Below are 20,259 nucleotides of genomic sequence, written 5' to 3' on the forward strand. Positions count from 1 at the left end.
CTTTTATTTGAGAAAGTCCATTGAAACTTTGAGATTCCAGGGCCACCAGGGACCAGCTGCTGGTCTGTGAGGTCAGCCTGGGATGGCTGTTGAGTCCTCTAAGGATGGGGTCCTGGGAGATGGTCCTTTGGCTCTCCTTGAGCCTCTTCTCTGCACCCAGGGATGCACGTGGACTCCACGGTGCTGAACATAGCAATGTGTGCGAATGTTCCAGCAGCTCACGCCCAGGTGTTTCGGGTCCCCAGCTAAGCTTTTCCCTTTGTGTCTGGGGTTGTCTCTGTGTGCCTGCCTCCTCGAAGCTCCCGTTTAGCCAGAATGAGACTGGTCTAGCCTCTGTGTTAGCTTCTGGCCTGTGGCACCCATGCCATGGGTTATTGTAGAACTTTCTCTAGTCTCTCCCCCCTCATTGAATAAGCTGGGCTCTTTATCATCTACCTCCTTTAAAAAAAAATTCCTTTTTTGATCAGCCATTATTGTTCACTTGCCCTCCTCTGCTCAGTGTCTCGTCATTGCCACGAATACACCATTATGCTTTCCTACCTCTGTCTCCAGTGTCCTGTCTCATGTTGTCCCTGCTTGAAATGCCCTCCCTGACCATTTCCATATATCCATTTGTCCTAAGAGGTTCTGCTCAAATGCTACATCCTTGGAAGTTGCCCCCGATCCCAGATTCGTTAGCAGATCCAACAGCCCTTTAGAGCCTGGAACACTTCGGACGTGAATGCCAGTCTTCATGAGGTGGTGAGCTTGGGGCGGGTGATCTCATGTCGTTAGCCTGCTCTGTCTTCTGGAAGCCTGTGCTGGGCCCACAGCAGGCACACTCCCTGTGTGTTGCAAAGTGAACAAATCCAAATCTTCTTTAGTCACCAGAGCACTGCGGAGTCTTGCTCCAACTCCTGAAGGATGGCTTCTCTCACCTTGATGGAGGCATTGCGTTCACCTGTATCCACAGACTCTAAACCAGGTCATGCACGTACGGTCTCTGGTTGTGCTGGTTAACTTTGCCCATCTAAATGGAGACCCTGGAGGCCAGAGACCTCTCTCCCACAGTCAGGAACATACTTGTCGGCTGAGTTGCTGTGCTAGACTTCCTACGTCTTTCTTAGGACCAGATTTAGTCTGGCAGTGTAGAACTACCTGCTGCTCTTCGTTGAGCTTTTCTAGGAGCTGGTAGTGATTTCTGATCTTGGCTATGAGGATAACCCTGCAGGGAAGGTGACATTTTTCTCCATTTTGCAGATTAGAAAACAAAAGTGCTTTTTGTTAAGTAACTGGTCTTAGTTTTCTGCCTCTAAGAGGGCAGAGCTGGGACTTGAACCCAGGTCTTTATAACTTGAGGCCACCATGCTCAGTAACAAATAGGGACCACATGAATTTTTATGTCTCCTCCAGAATTGACTGTGGTGCTTTGCACCTAGTAGATACTTAATGCGTTACCAGTTGAGAGCTGCTTATCAGCTTTGGTTTTACAGGTGATGAGTGTTCCCCTACTCGGCTCTATTTCTCAGGCAATATCTACATGGTACTTGCTGAAAGCTTTGTTTTTGTCACCTCCCAAGAATAGGAGGGACAGAATAGAGTGCATTAGGCCATCTCTGCTGTGGTTTACATCAGGGTACAACGTCCAAGGCAGGGAAGAGGCCTTACCAGAGGCTCGCTCTCTGTTGGGCAGAGGGAGCTTTGCAGAGAGAATCTAGTCCAAAAATCTTCAAACCAGGCTCCGTAAGTTGACTTCACCAAGCAGGTGCCACGATGCTTTTATTAAAGTAAAACCAGCACCTCGTATAGGGCTTCCTGTGGGGCATGATATTTGTTGGTTGAAGCTGAGCATCAGAATCCCCTAGGGAATTAAAAAAAAAAAACAAAACAAACAATGTAGATTCTCAGATGCCACCTAAGGCTTAACAGATTAAAATGTTCTTCATTGGGCTCAAGTAGATCTGATGGACCTAGGTTTCGCATCTATAAATTTAGTCCTTCTCTATCTTTCTACAGATAAGAGAAAACTGAGACTTAGGGGAATGGATTTGGAGAAAGACTTGGCTGTGAGTGAAGCAGAAACTCTTTCCTGTCATCTTACTGTTTTCTGTGGCCAGAGGAGTTTGCCTTCGGATTTCTCTGGTGGGGGTCAGTGAATGTAGCGGGAAGCATGTCTTTTCAGGACTTAGGTACATTTTGAATCTGAACATTTGAATGCCTGCTTGCTCTATACCAGGGGGGTGGGGATTCACAAGGTCTTTGGTCTTGGGATCTCTTGATTTCAGTGGGCAGCCCATATATAAGCAAAGGATTTCATTAAAGCTGATTCCATGACAAGTGCCAGGACATAAGAGGGAACACAGAGATAGAAGGGCCTTCATCCTATTAGCTGTTGAGGCAGGTGGGCCAGCAGCAACGGTGAAGTTTGTGATTTCCCATGGAAAGAGGCTTCTAATTTAGACTGGTAAACAGGCTGACCCAAAGTACAATGTCCTTGCAGGGACATTTCCCTGGGAGGTTGGAAAGTATTCAGAGGTGATTTGATTTAGTTGCTGTCCAAGCTCAGCAGAAACAGCCTTTTTTAATAGGCCTCTTTATTCCCTGGGCTTCAGGGTTATCCGGTGGCATCTTTTTTTTTTTTTTTTTTCTTGTGATTTAGAGGTGGAAAGAGTACCAGACAGGGAATCAGAATCTCTGCCCTTCAGTCCCTGCGCTGCCGTGAGACTTCGGGCAAGAGTCTACCTTTCTCCAATCCTCAGGCTTCTCCCCTGTCAAACAGAGCTAGCAACGACAAACAAGCTGTCTGCTTGTGCTTTGGGACCATGAGCAGGATCTAATAAAATAATGTGTGGAAAGACTTTGAAAACTGTAAGCTGCATAATGTAGTCCTTCGTGGTTGTCGAGAAATTTAATTTGGTGGCAGTTGGCACGTGTGTGTCCTAGACACGCTGACCCAAGGGCGTGCCTGGAAGAGTGGCCTGAAACCCTCTCTAATCCTGGTGAAGGGTGGTGGGAAATCTCCAGGTAGAGTCCCTGGGAGGGAGGAGGGCACGAGCCACCTGACTCAGCTGACTCCCGTTGTGTTACATCAGACCCAGTTCTCCTTCAAGCAGAAAGGGGGGGGGGGCACCCACAGACTCTTGGGGAGGTGAAGCATATCAGAGAAAGGGCAAGTCCCTTATGCCTCCCAAGACAAGGGGATCCGTGGGAAGCTCCCAATAGGAGATTTATGTCTGGGGAGATGAGGGACATGGATGCGAAGCAATGCTACCATGTACGATCATTTTTTCTCCACCTTGGTCAGATCAGAGGAGAAAGGACTTTGGTGTAGAGAGAAGTGGTCAAGGAAAAACCTAGATTCCTCCCTGGGCTTTGGGTCCAGTGGAACATGGAGAGGTACCCTTGGACAGAATTACCTGATAATGTGAGATCATGGGAATGGGGGGGCTATGATTTAATAATAGCACTTAATAAATGTCTAGTGTAATCTCAGCTCATTAAAGTAACACGGAAAGCGGTGGTAAATGTGTGCTGAACTGATGTTCGTGTAAAACATGCTGATGACGCCCTAATTGCCAGTCCAAGTGTCTCCATATTGATTCCTTTAGTCCTGTGGGATTCCAGACCCCTTCAGTTTACCCCACTTAGCCAGTCTACCCAGTGCTCTGGGTGCCTTGATGGGGCGGAGGGCTGATTCCTGAAACCAGAGCTCTCCACTTGCCGAGATTTCCGGCTGTGCCTGCATGTGCCCGGGTTTCCTTGTTTGCTCTGGCTGTTTTCTTTGAGTTCTAGGTGTTTTGTCCTTTGTGATCTCTTGACTTGGCGCCCAATTGAAACTTTGTTGTTTGCAAGATCCAGTGATAGTAGTTGATGGAATGTCACGATGTCACATGTTTGGCTGGGATTTCTGGGTCCATTGCTTCATTGCCATCTGTGTTCACTCTCTGGTGGCCATTCGCCTGAGGTACTCTCCAGGTGTGTCACGTTAGTCCACTTAATTTGTCTATGTCCTTGGTGTTTAAACTTAGACATCTTGAATTAAACTCTTCAACAGCAAATGCAAGTCATCGTTTTTATTAGATACCCAGCATTTGGTTATACTTTCCAAACTTGCCACAGGAGACCCTTTAATCTCGAATAGTTTGATCCCTCACCTACCTTCACCGATTCTTGATAGAACCAACTCTAGTAGATTTCACACCCCTCTTGGTTACTGTGGGTCTCAACCCAGGGGCCATTTATAGTTTTTCCTACTATAAATGGAGTCATGCTGTCTTGCTGTTCTATTGTCCAAAAGTGATATTTTACATGAATGAGATTTTAGGACAATCTCTCCTTTTTATAATCTGACAACAGTATAAATTATTGATGTTCTTTCTCTTGTGTGTGATAGATTAATCTGTTCAGTTTTAGCCATCGGGTGACTCATACGTTGTTAGCATTCTGCTGTGGCATTGGGAGGTCTTGAGCATTTTGTTGGACTGTTATATAAGACCCCACCAAAGAAATATGTTGGAATGGGTATTTATTGCCTTAATTTTGTTGTCTGCATTGAGAAGTTGCTAACTAAATGTTTTCTCCAGCTTTTCCTTAATTGCAGTGTGGTTAATTCCTCTTAACTGCGGGAAGCCAAGGTATTTATAGATCGTTGTTATTATTTCTGTGGTTGGTAGAAGTAACCAGCATTCACCGAGTGCCAAGAACCTACTTGGCATGAAGTAGAACATGGAAGCAGATCTAGTTCCCTCAACTTGGTGCAAAGTGAGCTGAGCAGGGAGAGAGGGAGGGAAGGAAGAGAAGACATTTTCACAAAATTGAAATGTATTCTAAAAGGGAGAGAAAATGAATTCAGCTCTGAAAGACACCGTAGGAATGAAATGGGATAAAACACAGGTGACACTGCCATCAATGCTGCATTTATATTCATGCTCAATTACACAAATCTGAGGAGTGAGTCATACACGGATATAATGGATAATGTATCTCAAAACAAAGCTGTAGTGGTGTGAGGGGGGGCGGTGGGAAGAGGGTGAACAGTAAAGATACATTTGGCTAAGGGGATCCTGAAAATCCTCCTGGATCTGCCTCCCTCCCTCCCCCCATCCTACCCTCATTCTGTTGCTCTGGTTCTGCTCCTTCTCTCGCTGGTCTGCCCTCTTGCCCCCTCCAGTCCGCCCTCTACAAAGCTGCCATATAAGTCTGAACAAAGTTGGCACACATCCTTCTTTCTTGGGGTTAGAGCCCCTATGGGCCATGCAGACTGTGTGTGCGCGCGTGCTGGCGCCCCTGATGGGAACAGATCCTTGCTCCGCTTCCATGTGACAGCAGCTATTCCTCCTTTAGGGTCTGATGTCTGACCTGATCGGCTCAATTTAGGTTTTGTCCTTCTGTGCTGCTCCTGTGTTTTGTAGATAGAACCTCATCACAGCAGTGACCTTATTAGCACTTTGTCTTGTCGAATTATGTAGACTCTTGGTTCTTGAAAGATTGGCATTGTATCTTCTAGTCTTTTTTTTTTTTTTTTAATTCTATTTACTTATCTGAGAGAGAGAGAGAAGCAGACTCCCCGCTAAGCAGGAAGCCTGCCACAGGGCTCCATCCTGGGACCCAGAGATCATGGCCTGAGCCGAAGGCAGATGCTTAACCGACTGAGCCACCCAGGTGCCCCTATGTCTTTTAGTTTTCGTATCTTCAGTGGTCGTGGCGGCTGGCTAGGTGACGGAGGCAGGACTGGCTGGGTCATGTTGGGCTGCAGACTCCTCAAGGACAGTGTGCATGTGGAGTATCTGCAAAGACTTTTTGACTTTTATAGATTGCAGGGTGGGGAGGGATGACAGGCTCTTGGAATCGTGGGAAGATAAATTTCTTTCTCATGCTGGAGGATTTCCAGTACTGGAGGACAGGAACAGTTGGTACAAATGTCCTGAATTTGTGGATATGATCCTGATAGGGGGACACCTGTTCTATCTGCAGAACTGGCATTTACATTGGGTTCTGAGAGGCGGAAGCCTTCTACATCTCCCAGAGGGATAGCCAGGTCTGTGCAGGGAGGGGACGGACCCAGGTTTACTTTGTAACTTGGCAATTAGTGTCACCATCTGGGGATCTGCCTCAAAGCATGAGGATGGCTGGGACACTTCTGACCTTTGGGGAGACTCAGGGAGGGTAACTGAATTTCAAGAGCAGCTGTGATGGACAGACCTGCTTTCTAGAACACCAAAGGCCTCGTTGTAAATGGACTTGGTGCATTTAGGGGACTGCATGTCATTTGCTTCATTCATGTCACTTCCATTTGTCCAGGAAATGGAATTTTGTGGACTGACTTGTGAAGTAGGAGCTCCAAAGACTTTTAATTCAAAAACTTCCATATTCACCTCCCTGTGTGTATGTGATTGTTGTAGGGGGTGTGATTTAGGTTCATAGTGCAATGTAGGATCCTAAGGTTTTGGGTATCTGGTGAACACTGTTATATGAGCAAGTGAAAACATGCAAACAACCCAGGTTAGTCCTGTCAAGATTGGTCTCAACAAATGCTATAGATCTTCAGACGTGAACATTCTGCTGTGGGCTGGAGAGGTTGGGGAATGTTGTGCAGTGAAGAAAATGAATTGGTCTGCTTCTCGAAGATGGTGGCATTTGAAGAGATTTGATGGAAGAGAAGATAGCAGGAAGATAGCATGTGCAAAGCCAGCCAGATGGAGGTCCTTCACTTAATATTTTAAAAAATTATGGTGTTGATTCAACCACTTAATTATAGAAATCTGAGCTCATGATCCCCCCCATCCCTACCCCCTTACTGTTCTATCTAACCTCTTCTAATTCTGGGCTGAATACAAAAAGAAATGCAAAATCGTGGCCTTTTCCTTATGGAGCTTCAGTCTTGGAAATTACTGTATCCTATTGCAAACCAGAATCAAGAGCAGATTTTGAAATGAAAATGTCAAATTAGAACCTCAGATTCTGTTTTCCTGGTATGACACGCTGCACTTGCTCTATCATTTTCCCACTGCCTTCTGGATACATTTTTTTGGGGGGTCCCCTCCCATGCTGCAGAGGTGGGTAGATGCCTTCCCTTTTACTGATGGGAAATCTGATGTCAGGTGGCTTGCTAAAATTCAGGAGACAAGTTGGTGGAAGAACCATCGTCAGAGGTTGTTTTTCGTGTCTTTAATTGCTTCCCAGCTGGCATGAAGGGAGCTGCCTTTGAGCAGACGGAGAAGTGCCTCTTAGCCTTTCTGGGATGAGTGCTGCCCTTCTAAGCACGCTCTGGGACTTCTGGAGGAGCGACTGCATCAGGCCAACCAGAGTGCAGGTCACAGCGCAGCAGCTCTGAGCTTTGGGGGGGAACCGGTGACTCCTGGGAAAGCGTTCAAGGATTCTGAGATTCCGGGCATCTTGGCACTTGGTCTCTGAATCTGTCCTCCTCTCTGTCCTCAGAGGCCTTGGTGCTGGTACAGGCGGGAGCTGCGAGTTGGAGCCCCGTCTTCCTTTGCTTCTTTGGCCGTCATGTATGGATGCTCCCCCACTTCCCTGCCTCTGATTGGGAGGCACGGCACGGTTTGCACTTGCAGCAGCCTCCTGGGGCGGGGCCGCCTCCTCACATTTTCTGTCCACCTCCCCTTGGTCAGTCTCGGCCCCTCGGCCACACTGATGTGTACATTCAAATTCTGAGCCACTGCTGCACCCCAGAGCCATTTGTCCCTCTGCACTTCGCAATGCTATTGATTTGCTATTTGCCTGCAGTTTAACTGGATTTGGGCAGGTGTGGGTTTCTGGATGCTTTTATATCTATTGATCTGATTTAATGGTACCCATCACCACGGCTGCTAGGAGTGCTTTCTGGGAGCAGCGTGGTGTGCTGTGTTTTTTGCTTGAATGCTGAGCTGGTCCGGGGACCCAGAGGCACTAGAGCTAAATCTCAGAGCTCTGTTTTAAAGCCCGTGTGTGGGACCTTCTTCTGCTCTTTCTCTGCTTGATTTCTAAACCCATTCTTCATCTTACTCAGTTGTCTGCCTCCCATTCTGTCCCACTGCTCAAAACTGATGCCTTCCCTCCACCGTGATTGCTCGGCATCTCCCCATGCCTTAACATAGGCACATGCGATCGTGCGCGCGCGCACACATGGTTCTGTCTTATGGTGTTAGTACGTACCCTGGGCATTTCCCGTGGGGCTCTCAGGCTCCTCCCCAACAGCTTCCTTAACTGAAAAAAAGTTGGAATCAGCGTGTATGTAAGCATCTCTGTATCTGTGAGCGGGAACGTGAAAGGGGGAGTGACGGTGTGGTTGGTGGAGTCCACTTGCTGTCCCTCACGTTCAACATTATGTGTAACCTGAAGGAACAGAATGCATTGGACAGTTCCTTTGGATACATAATGTATGGATTTGGTAAAGAACTTTAGCTAATATAGCAAATATATTGTGTATTAGTTGCCAGTTACCTCAAAATTTAGCTTCCTGAAACAACCATAATCCTTTTTCACATCACGTAGTTTCTGTGGGTGAAGTTTCCAGGAGCAGCTTAGCTGGGGGCTCTTGCTCGAAGTTCAGGCGATTGTTGGCATCTGAAGACTTGCCTGGAGATTCCAGTTCCAAGATGGCGCACTTGTATGGCTACCAAACTGGAGCTGGCTCTTGCCTCACAGACGTGCCCATGGAGCTGCTTAGGTGTCTTCATGACGTGGCGGTTGGCTTCCCCCAGAGCAGGTGACTAGAGAGAGAGAGGTAATGTCTTAAAAACCCAACTACAGAATTCATACTCTTGTCAGTCTGTGACCGTTTCCTGGTGACTCAGAGCGGCCTACTCGCACTTGGAGGGAACCGCACAGGGGTGTGAATACCAGGAGGCGAGTCGTTTCGAGCCATCTTGGCAGCTGGCTACCACACACCAAACTCTAAGTGGCTTATGTCAGTATTTCTCACTTCACACTGCACGGTCCTTAGTTCCAGGGGGATCCAGACTCTTTCCATCTTGTTTATCCTCCTTGAATGGGAAAGACAGCAAGGATGTCCTGTGGGGGTCTTTTTTAATAACCAGGTTTGGTGGTGGTGAACATCACTTCTATCTACATTTTATTGACCAGAACTCACAAGATCTCATTAAGGGGCATCTCATAATGCCATCAAGCTGTGTGTTTTCAGCAGGGCAAGAACATGAATATTGATTGGTCTTGTGGGTTTTTTGTCACATTTCACCAAGTCCTATAAACCTGTGGTGAAGGCTCTGTGTCCTTCCAGAAGGAAAACTAGCAGCTGAGTAGACCGGTGCCCTTCACAGCCAGTTAGTGAATCCTCCCACAGTCCCTGAGGGTGTTCTGCATGCCCAGCAGTTCTGGGCTGACCATGCTGGGGCAGCAGGACAGCGAGCCCAAGGAGGGATGGGAACCCATGGTGTCTTGAGCATTTCCTTTGAATTTGAAGTTCTTCAGGGAAGACTTCCTATGTAGAAAGGTGCACTCTGGGCTCTGCATATGTTATCCTGTTTAATTTTCTTTCTAATTTTTCCTTTAAAGATTTTAATTATTAGAGAGCGTGAACAGAAGAGAGAGGCAGAGGGAGAAGCAGACTCCCCGCTGAGCAGGGAGCCCAACACGGGGCTCGATCCCAGGACCCTGGGATCATGACCTGAGCCAAAGGCAGATGCTTAACCAATGAAGCCACGCAGGTGCCCCATCCTGTTTAATTTTTATATGCAAGCCTTCACTTAGGCATTCTCCCCCTTGTCAGATGAGGAAATTGAGGCTCACTCAGGAGGGTGAGCAAGTCTCCTGAGACCCCGCAGTTGGTATGTGGTTATGTTGAGATGTAGACCCTTTCCACTCCACCACGCTGCCTCGGAGCTATCCCACAGTGGAAACCAACAGCACTGACGGTCTGGTGATGCTTTACGGTTGGGATCTTAGACCGTGGCACCTTGAGAACCACCTCTGCCTCGCCCTTTCTGGGAGAGAGATGGTGTCCGAAGGCAGTCCCCTGACTAGAGACATTGCCCTGCATCCAGGGAGCAGGTGGGGCTGTACAAAGGTAGGGTCTATTGACCCCAGCCCGGAAAATGGTGCTTTGGCTTGGCTCTACCCTGCCTTCTCCCTCTGATTGTGTCACCTGGTCCCTGGGCAGGGACCTGGAGCCACATCTCCACTGTATTATGATGATGTCACCTCTTGCTCTTGTAGGACTTTATGCTCTTCAAAATCTATCGATCACTCTACTGAGCCTCACACACATTCTGTTCCAACTGAGGCTGGGAAGAACAGGTATTCTTATTCCTGTTTAGGGAGGCTGAAGCCGATGTAGGCTAATGGGGCAGTGATGATAATGGAACCGTGGTTTTCCTTTGGTTTGGTTTTGTAAATGTGGGAAGAGTGGCCCAACAGGATAAGACTGTGGTAATGGGTGAAGAGTTTATAGTTCTCAGAATTTGTACAGAAATACATACATTGATATTACTGTGGTTATTTTTTTTTTTTAAAGATTTTTCTTTATTAATGAGAGACAGAGGCAGAGACCTAAGCAGAGGGAGAAGCAGGCCCCCTACAGGGAGCCCAATGCGGGACTCCATCCCGGGACCCTGGGATCATGACCTGAGCCAAAGGCAGCTGCTCAACCACTGAGCCAACCAGGTGCCCCGTTAATGTGGTTATTAATTGCTATGTTCTTGAATAACGTTTTACTTTGTTCGCTTCCTCTGCCCCCTTCCCCAGTTCGGGGCAGATGACAGAGGAAGAAGCTGGTATGCCTGAGTGTCACTTCAGGGGGCATCCCTGTAACTCTGGCAAGATGGTGCCTGCAAGACCTCCCCAGGAGCCGAGGCATTCAGAAGGCCCTCCCCTAGGAGTGGTGCTTAGCTGGTGAAGCTGCTAGTACCGGTAGCACTCCGGGGGTGGGGACAAAACCGGGGTAGGGGACACTTGCACCTGGGGTGACCAACCAGGACAGGGGCAGGGTTTGCCCAGGACTGGGGATTCCTCCCATGTGGAATTTTCAGTGCTCAAACCAGGGAACCGCTCTACGCAAACTGAGGTGGCTGGTTATCTGGTTGGCCTTCACCCCCACTGCCCTTGCCCCTGCTGTTTATGCACCAGGAACCTTGTGGCTCCTGATAGGTGAGCCTCTGGCGGAGGGCTCCTTGTGGATGAGGGTCCTGGCTCAGCACCTGTTGCAGCATTTCCCTCTGCCCCCATGGCCGCCTCCTGGCCCGTGCTGGCTGGCTTTTTGTCCTCATCCCCTCTGTAGTGTTCTCTCCTCCGAACCTCCTAGAACTGCAAGGATGAGATAGACCGCCAACAGGGACATCTAACTGGGTTTGTTTAGCTCTGTGGTATATAATGAGAATCTTTTCCACCTCTCCACAAAAATCTTTACTTAAAATATCAGTTTCTCCTGAAATCTTTCATCAGACAAACCTGAACACTTGCTGTGCTTTGTTGGCCTCTCAGAATGGGAGGCAAACAGTGTGGTTTATAAAGTTCGGGTTTTAGGCCAGGTTTGGCAGAGTCTTTTGTCTTCTAAAACATTTCTCTGTGTCCCAGAGAGACCTTTGCCTGCAACCCCTTCTGTTCCTGTCCTGGACCACTTCCTTTTCTGTAACCCGATTCCTCCTGTATTTGTTCTAGGTCCTCTGGACAATCCTTAACCTAGTTCTTTGTTAGGATGGAGCTTGGTTGTTCCTTATTACTATCCCCCCACCCTTAAAATCTCTTCCTCTTGACTCCCTGATCTTTGGAAAATAAAAACTGCTCTATATCTGATCTTATTTTTCAAAGATTTATCTATTTCAGGGGGAGAGGGGCTAAGGGAGAGAGAATCTAAAGCAGACTCTGGGGGCAGCCTGGGTGGCTCAGCAGTTTAGCGCCACCTTTAGCCCAGGGTGTGATCCTGGAGTCCCTGGATCGAGTCCCACGTCAGGCTCCCTGTATGGAGCCTGCTTCTCCCTCTGCCTGTGTCTCTGCTTCTCTCTCTCTGTGTTTCTCATGAATAAATAAATAAAATCTTTAGAAAAAAAAATAGACTCTGTGCTGAGCATGGAACCCGACTTGGCTCGATCTTACTACCCTGAGATCATGACCTGAGCCGAGGTCAGGAGTCAGACGCTAAGCCGACTGAGCCACCCAGGGGCCCTGTGTGCTGTAATTTCTAAAAAGTACTAGGGCTCTGATGAGCTACCATATGTTCTTCTCACATAGTCTCACTTAATCCCTTTATAATCTCACAAGGTTCCATTTCCCCATGAAGAAAATGAGTCACAGGGATATTGGCCAGCTGGTTCCTCTTCATAGACCAGTTTAAAAGAGGCAGAGCTGAGGTTTGGAACTGCCCAGTCTTTTCATTCGATTCTGTCCTGTGATTTTTAGAGCATTGTCTTGGTGGCCTGGGTCATAGTCTTACCTTGACTCTCTAACTGGGTGACTTTGAACAAACCACTTGATCATTGGACATCAGTTGGATCAGGACATCAGTCATCCTGCCCTGTTGGAGTAAAACAAGAGTTGGGGATGAAAACCTTTGGAGATGCCCTCTTGGAGAAGCTTATGCTTCCTTTCCATCATTTCTTCTCTCTGGGAAACTGTCTTCATGGTCCATGTGTTCCCCTCCTTTCTGCCTCCTCTCACTGTCTACTCTCGTGGACTCTTGGATTAGATTTCTTGATTATCTTTGTGGCTTACCATTTTTCTCTCTTCCTTTTGGTGAGAGGAATTGTTACTGTGACTTTTGACTCCTTAGACTTCCTGCTTTCTCTAGATTACCTGGATTACCCTCTGTGAACCATCACTGCGAAAGTATTTGCTGTGTGATGGGTGGTGGTGGTGGTGATTAATTACTCTGCTATGAGGACTGTTGGGTGATCACCATGGGAAGTTGGGTCATTAGATGCAAGCTTAACAGTCTGAGATTGCCTAAGGGTAGGTAAAAGAACAATATCCTAAAGGTTTTTGTTTAACAGGAAAAGCTACATATGTTCATTTATTTTGATGGGCCAGGCTTTGTGCTCTGTTCAGTGGTGATCACAACCGTGGCCCTAGTCCTTGCAATCGAGTTAGGGAGGAGGACACAGGTTAATCTAAGAATCAAACACATAAAAACTCACAACTGATGACTGAACTAAGTATAGCAGGGAGAACTATTCTAGACAGGGAGCTAAAAAGGTATAAGAACTGAGCACTTTGTGTGCATTATCTCATTGAATCTTTACAGTGGGTCTGTAAGGAGGGTAGACTTTGTCCTAGTTTATAGAAGAAACTGAAGCTCAGATATTAATCCAGATCTGACTCCAAAGCCTGGGTTCTTTCAGCTATGCCTTGCTTACCTCCCTTCCGAGTCCAGAATCCCAGCCTCTAATTCTCTGTGCAGAGCCATCACTTGCCCTGGGGCAGAAAAGACCGAAGCTTCCATGTTGTGAACTGAAGGCTTTAGTTAAAGGGCATCTCTATCCCCAATAGACTCACTCTATTGATCTGATCCTCAGTGCTGGAGACTCTGGCCAGTGACCTGCACGTGAGGATATCTGGTTTCCATGTGTCACCTGGCTGGCCTAGTTAATTAGCCATTTGCTGCCAGTGTTCTCCTCCCATGGGTTAGTTTATGTAATTAGTTAGCTGTGTGTAGCGTTAGGGGAAGGAACTCAGAACACCGGATCGGTAAGTTTTAGTGGGGACGAGGGAAGAGGGGAGAGAAATTGTGGAGATGCTGGGAGGAGGGCCAGATACAGGGGAACTGGGACCATGAGGAAAGGGATCGAAAGCTCGCTGGAGATGAACTTTGCCACCCTTGTTCTTAGTAATAACTGGTCTGTCTGCATTATTTCTCCTTTCAGAGATAAAGTGCACGATACCACTGTTTTCTCAACTCTTGTGTGAGGAAAAAGGACCCAGTATCCCTGGTCTCCATTTACGTGGATTAAAGACCAGTGTAGCCTAGTGGCTGAGCCAAGAGCAGAGGAACTCGTGTGTCGGCCTGGAGTTCGGGAGCTCGCTGCTGCTCAGGGTTTGGTTGGCATCAGGGTGAAAGCACAGCCTGTTGGGGCAGCCGGCCCTTTTGGGTGTCTCTGGTTTCCCTCCCTGGCTTCTCCCTGTTTCCTTTGTTACTCCTCACTTTATCCTCATTTAGACTGTTCCCTTCTCGGGCCCTGGGCCGCTGGAGGGCACGCATGGTTGTGTTCGATAGCTGGTAGCACCTGAGATGCCTTTTGGAGGAGAGTAGTGAAGCTTTATCCATAAAGCCCTTGGAATTCTACAGCCCCGAGGAGCTATAATGTGTGGAGCAGAAGGCCTGTGGCTGCTGGGGTGGTGAGAACTATCCTTACATGTTTGAGGACAGCGTAGGGCCTGAATCTTTATGGTGACTAATTTTAGCTTGCCATAAAAAGGAGAACTTTCTAACAGCTCTGTTGTTTTCTAACTTTCAACAGCTCTGTTGTCTGAGGTGGTGATCTCTTCATCAGGGGTGGTATTTAAGCACGGGCTGGTTGACGACATGGCAGGCATTTACAGAAGAGATTAAAATTCCAGGTGTAAACTGACCAGAATGGCTAAAATTAACAAGTCCGGAAATGGTGATGTTGGCGAGGATGCAGAGAAAGGGGAACCTTCTTACGTTGCTGGTGGGGATGCAAGCTGGTGCAGCCGCTCTGGAAACCAGTGTGGAGGGTCCTCAAAAAGTTGAAAATAGAGCTGTCCTATGACCCAGCAATTGCACCACTAGGGATTTACCCCAAAGATACAAATGTAGTGATCCGAAGGGGCACCCGCACCCCAGTGTTCATAGCAGCAATGCCCACAGTAGCCACACTGTGGAAAGAGCCCAGATGTCCATCGACGGATGAATGGATAAAGAAGATGTGGCATCTATACAAGGGAATATTATTCAGCCATCAGAAAATGAAATCTTGTCATTTGCAATGATGTGGGTGGAACTAAAAGGTACGCTAAGTGAAATAAGTCAGAGAAAGACACAATTACATGATTTCACTCAGGTGGAATTTAAGAAACAAAGCAGCATAGGGGAAGGGAGGGAAAAATAAAACAAGACGAAATCCAAGAGGAAGACAAACCATAAGAGCCTCTAATCATAGGAAACAAACTAAGGGTCGCTGGAGGGGTGGGGTGGGGGGTGGGGTAACTGGGTGATGGGCATTAAGGAGGGCACATGATGGAATGAGCCCTGGGCATCATAGAGGACTGATGAATCACTGAACTCTACTTCTGAAACTAATATACTGTGCGTTAATTGAATTTAAATAAATTAAAAATTCCAGGTGTGTGTAGGTGTGTGTGTGTTGGGGGGGGGGGTGTCAGGCAACATGATCTGTGTCTACTGTCCCTTCCAACCTTGAAATCTACTTCTTAATTTCGTCATGGCCTGACCTTCCACCCCCCCCCCCCTTATCAGTTGTGGTCTTGAAGATTGGAATTTTTAAGTTGCAAAATGTCTAATGCATCACTTTATTTTATTTTTTTCTTGGTATGTCTTTGAAAATCCATTCCTGCCTAGATGATTAGTGCCGTTTGTGTTTTGGGATCACCCTAGTGAGCCTGGTTCACTCAGGCAGTCCCAGAAATGTCGTGGTGCTGGGAGTCTTTGCTTTAGAAGGTTCAGCGTGATCGAGAAATAATCTATTTTGTGAGCTGCTTTTTCGTTTTACTGCATTGGAGAGTAGGAATATGAAATGAGATTGCTATACTCTTACAATGTGGGGAAAAACGCATAATCTTTGGGGGTGGGAAATAGATCTTCTAGAACTAAAATTCAGAACAGTTATAGCTCATTTTATTTTCCCTTGGAATGCTTTATCTGATGAGTTTAAGCATCTAGATGACAGCCAGCCACGCAGAACAGCCCAGAAGAGTCTGAGCGGCCAGTATGGACGTGGAGGGTCATAGCCTTGCCTTAGAGAGAGCACTTGAGAAGTTCACTCGGAACCCAATTTGGTTGTAATTCTTGTTCACAGCAAATCAAAAGGCGGGCAGTTATTTTTCGTGTGTGTGTGTGTTTTTTAAGATCACAGCTTTGTCGAGATAAATTTATGTATCCTAAAATTCACTGTGTTGAGGGTGTACGATTCAGTGGTTTTCAGTATGTTCACACACTTGTGCGACCACCACCGCTATGGAATTGCAGACTGTTTTCATCCTCCCCAAAGGAAAACTACCATTACTGCTCTCCTAGTTCCTGGCAACTGCTTATCTACTTTGTTTCTATGGATTTGCCTATTGTGGAAATTTCCCATAACGTGTTGTCTTTTGTGACCAGACCAGCCTCTTTCCCCTGGCATGATGTTGGAGTTTACCCATGCCGTAGCATGTATCAGCCCTCTGTTCCTTTTTATTGCCAAATAATAATCTATGGATACGCCCCATTTTCTTTATGCAGTGATCCCTTGATGGACATTTGGGATTTTTCCATTTTGGGGGCTGTCCTGCATAATGCAGCTATGAGCATTTACGGACAACTTTTTGTGTGGCCTTAGGTCTTCATGTTTGGGGGGTACATACCGAGCAGTGGAATTGCTGGTTCGCATGTTAACTCCATTTAGCTTTTTGAGAACTGCCAACCGTTTTTCCAAAGTGGCTGCACTGTGTTTTTTTTTTTTTTTTTACAGCAGTGTATGAGGATTCCAATTTCTCCATATCCTCAATAACACTTGTTATTTTTGGTCTTATTTTTAACCATCCTGGTGGGTGTGGAGTGTATTTCATTGTAGTGTTGATTTGCAGTTCCCTAATGACTAATGACTCAGCATTTTTTTCCATTTGCTTATTGGCCATTTATCTTTTGGCGAGAAATGGCTAATCCTATCCTTTGTCTATTCTTTATGTGGGTGGTTTGTTTTTCATTGTTGTGCAGTAAGTGTCGTATTCTGGATGCAAATCCCTTATCAGATCTGACTTATATTTTTTCCCATTATGGTAGTTATCCTTTGGCTTTCTTGATGGTATCCTTTGAAGCCCAAGTGTTCTTAATTTTGATTAAGTCCAGTTTATTTTTCTTCTGTTTGTGCTTTTGGTGTCCTAAGAAACCATTGCCTGATCTCAGCTCATAAAGATTTACTCCTATGGTTTCTTCTAAGAATTTTGTAAACACTTACATGTGTGATATATTTTGAGTTAATTTTACATAATAGTGTGTGGTAGGAGTCCAACTTCATTCTTTTGCATATGTATATTTAGTTGTCCCAGCACCACTGTTGAAAAGACCATTTTTTTTCTACAATGAATTGTCTCGACACTCTTGTCAAAAATTAGCTGGCCATAAATTTAAGGATTTATTTCTGGACTCTTCACTTTTATCCCATTGATTTATACGTCTAGCTTTATAGCAGTACCACACTATATTGATTACTATAGTTACGTAGTGATTTCTGAAATTGGGAATTCTGAGTCTGTCAACTTTGTTCTTTTTCAAGATTGTTTTGGCTCTTCTGGGCCTCTTGGATTTCCACGTGAATTGGCTCGTCCATTTCTGCAAGAAAGGCCAGTTGGATTTTGTGATACTGTAATGCAATAAATATAAATTTGGTCTTTGCTTCCTGACCCAGAGCTCCTAAAAACTCTTGGAATTTCCTAAATGCTAAGGGTGAGAAGAACATCTTTTGTTCATAAGAAGCGTCTTTCAACCTTGAGTTGATGTTAATGAAGTGACTTCTTGGTGGGCCCCTAGTAGCTTCAGCATGAGGGTTGGTTGTGAGAGAGGCACCAACCATAAAATTGGAAGGTTGGAACTTTGAACCTCATTTCCTGACCTTAGGGGAAGGGAGAGGGCCTGGAGATTGAATTCAGTCTCAATGGCCAGTGACTTAATTATGCCTATGTAGTGGAAGCTCCATAAAAACCCTAAACAATGGAGAGCTCCTAAGTTTGTTAACACGTTGAGGTGTTGGAAGGGTGGCCTGCTCAGAGAGGCTTACTAGAGCTCTGCGCCCTTTCCCACGTACCTACGTACCTCTTTGTTCGCTTGCATCCTTTATAATAATTTGGGAATAGTAACAAAGGATTTCCCTGAGTTCTATGAGCTGTTAAAGCAAATTATTGAACCTGTGAGGGGTTCATGGGAATCCCTGACTTACAGATGGTTGGCCAGAGGGAGATGGGAGATGGGAGAAGGGAGATGGGAGGCTCGAGACTTCCGAGCAGCATCTGAAATGGGGGTGGTTTTGTGGGGCTGCGCTCTTAACCTGTGAGGCATGTGTTAACTCCAGATACTGAGTGTCAGAATTAAATTACATTGGTGTTTGCAGAGAATTGGAGAATTAGTTGGTGTCGAAAACTTACACGTTTGGTGTTAGAAGTGCCAGTTGATCAACAGGTTCTGGATTTTAATAGAGATTGCATTGAATTTGTAGAGCAGTTGGGGAGCATTTCCATCTTAAGTCTTCCACTTCATGAACATGGAAAGTCTTCCTGCTGATTTAGGTCTTAAGTTTTGCAGAGAGATTTTGTAATCTTAAGTGTATAGGTCTTCTATTTCTTTCTTTTTTTTAAAATTTATTTATTTATTCATGATAGACCTAGAGAGAGGCAGAGACACAGGCAGAGGGAGAAGCAGGCTCCATGCCGGGAGCCCGATGTGGGACTCGATCCTGGGACTCCAGGATCATGCCCTGGGCCAAAGGCAGGCGCCAAACCGCTGAGCCACCCAGGGATCCCAGGCCTTCTATTTCTTTTGTTATGTTTATTCCTAAGTATTTTATTTCTTTGGACACTATTGTAAATGGAATTTTTTTTTCTTTTTTTAAAAAAATACTTCATTTGTTTATTTTATTTTTTAATTTTTATTTTTTATTTTTTTTAATTTATTTTTTATTGGTGTTCAATTTACTAACATACAGAATAACCCCCAGTGCCCGTCACCCATTCACTCCCACCCCCCGCCCTCCTCCCCTTCTACCTATTTTCTTTTTTTAAAAGAATACTTCATTTGTTTATGTGCAAGAGAGCACAAGCCAGGGGAAGGGATAGAGGGAGAGGGAGACTCTCCATTGAGCAGAGAGTCTGATGTGGGGCTTGATCCCAGGACCCTGGGATCATGGCCTGAACCACAGGCAGACACTTAATCAACTGAGCCACCCAGGCTCCCCTGGAGTTGGTTGTTTTTTTTTTTTTTTTTTTTTTTTTTTTTTTTTTTTTTTTTTGGAGTTGTTTTCTTAATTTCATTTTTAACTCCTTCACTGATTTTGTGTGTGTGTGTGTGTGTGTGTGTTGTGTATATTCCTTAGGATTTTTTATATACAAGATCACGTCGTCTATGAATAGAGATAGTTTGGCTCCTTCTTTTCCAACCTGGATGCCTTTTATTTCTTTACTTACCTGATTCCCTACCTAGAACTCCTAGATCATGTTGAATAGAGGGGATATGAGGGCAGACGTCCTTGACATGGTCCTGAACTTAGCGGGGGGGAAAACCGTCAGTCTTTCACCATTAACTATGATAGCAGCTGTGGGTTCATTTGTTGGTTTATTAGATGGAGGAACTTTCCTACCGTTCAGTTTGTTGAGTATTTTCATCATGAAAGGGTATTGGATTTTATCAAATACTTCTTGTCTGTTCAGTTGATTAAATGACCTTTGATCTTTATTTTATTAAATGGTATTAACTGTCCTATGTGCAGCCAACCTTACATTCTTGGGATAAATCACACTTGGTCACTATGTATAATCTTCTTTATAGGTTGGTGGATTTGTCTTGCTCATACTTTCTTGAGGATTGGGGACAATTATTGTTAAAGACAGAAGGATATATAGCCTGTTGTTACCATTCTTGCTGCTAACAGTGTAGGAAATATTCTAAAATCAGCCTCCAGGACTCAGAAGGCATAATAGTAATCTGGAGGCCCTTCTCGTTGTATAGTTTATGCAGTAAATGATATATATAATGGTAATTCTGAATCCTAAAGAAATAAGGTGAGTTCTAGCTTATGGAATCTTGGTGGTTAGGGCAGAATATAATATATTATAGGAAGCTTCTAATTGAGACCGTTCAAAATTGAGAAGGGTTGGATATTTCAGTGGGGTACATGACCGTTACCTGGAAATTTTACTCGGTTGTGGGGTTTCATTCAGTGATGCTGATAGATGATGAGGAGGCTAGAGATCCTGCATCCCCAGCTCTGGGAAGGCTGTCCCTGATCATAGCTCCGTCAGTCAGGAGGGAAATGTGGCGAGGGGTTTACCTCACACTGCACACACCCCGTGAGGCTCGGTGAGCCCTGTGACCGCCGCTCCCGCTGCAGGGTTGGGGTGTTTGTCAGTGGTCTGTGCAGCCGGTCACTCTCTGTTCCTAGTGTTCACCCC

At 45.9% G+C, this 20,259-nt stretch overlaps 1 protein-coding gene across 8 annotated transcripts in view; it reads left to right on the plus strand.

The window, feature by feature from the left end:
- Positions 1-20,259, plus strand: part of NOS1AP (nitric oxide synthase 1 adaptor protein) — a 277,804-nt gene that overhangs the window by 45,854 nt on the left and 211,691 nt on the right. The window lies entirely within an intron of this gene.

This window comes from Canis lupus, chromosome 38 (assembly GCF_048164855.1).
Source record: "Canis lupus baileyi chromosome 38, mCanLup2.hap1, whole genome shotgun sequence".
Lineage (NCBI taxonomy): Eukaryota > Metazoa > Chordata > Mammalia > Carnivora > Canidae > Canis > Canis lupus.